Here is a 731-nt window from a genome sequence, read left to right as displayed (position 1 = left end):
GAATGTCAGAACTGGGAGGCCCTCAGGACACAGAATGTCAGAACTGGAAGGCCCTTAGGACACAGAATGTCAGAACTGGGAGGCCCTTAGGACACAGTGTCAGAGCTAAGGGGGGACCTTAAAACCCAGAATGTCAGAGCTGGGAGGGACCTTAGAACACAGAATGTCAGAGCTGGGAGGGCCTTTAGGACACAATGTCAGAACTGGGAGGCCCTCAGGACACAGAATATGAGAACTGGGAGGGCCCTTAGACACAGAATGTCAGAGCTAAGGGGGGACCTTAGAACCCAGAATGTCAAACCTGGGGGGGCCCTTAGGACACAGAATGTCAGTGCTGAGAGTGTAGTTAGAATCCAGAATGTCAGAGCTGGGAGGGCCCTTAGGACACAGAATGTCAGAGCTGGGAGGGCACTTAGAACACAGAATGTCCAAGCTGAGAGGGCCCTTAGAACATATAATGTGAGAACTGAGAGCGTTCTTAGAACACAGGATATCAGAGCTGGGAAGGCCCTTGATACAGAATGTCAGAGCTAGGAAGGACCTTAGAACACAGAATGTCAAGAGTTGAGAGGGCAGTTAGAATCCAGAATGTAAGAGCTGGGAGGGCCCTTAGAATATAGAATGTCAAAGCTGGGAGGGCCCTTAGGACACAGGATGTCTGAGTTAGAAAGGACCTTAGAACACAGGATGTCAGAGCTGGGAGGGCCCTTAGGACACAGAATGTCAGAGCT

The 731-nt window shown here is 50.8% G+C and overlaps 1 protein-coding gene across 3 annotated transcripts in view; it reads left to right on the top strand.

The window, feature by feature from the left end:
• LOC138172334 (occludin) overlaps window positions 1-731 on the top strand; it is a 13321-nt gene that overhangs the window by 10219 nt on the left and 2371 nt on the right. The gene's annotated exons all lie outside the window — the stretch shown is intronic.

This window comes from Petaurus breviceps, unplaced genomic scaffold (genome assembly GCF_028583685.1).
Source record: "Petaurus breviceps papuanus isolate PSGF00001 unplaced genomic scaffold, PetGlider_PUasm1.0 523, whole genome shotgun sequence".
NCBI classification, from domain to species: Eukaryota; Metazoa; Chordata; class Mammalia; order Diprotodontia; family Petauridae; genus Petaurus; species Petaurus breviceps.
Note: the sequence above shows the minus strand (reverse complement) of the source record. Positions and strands in the feature narration are given on the sequence as shown.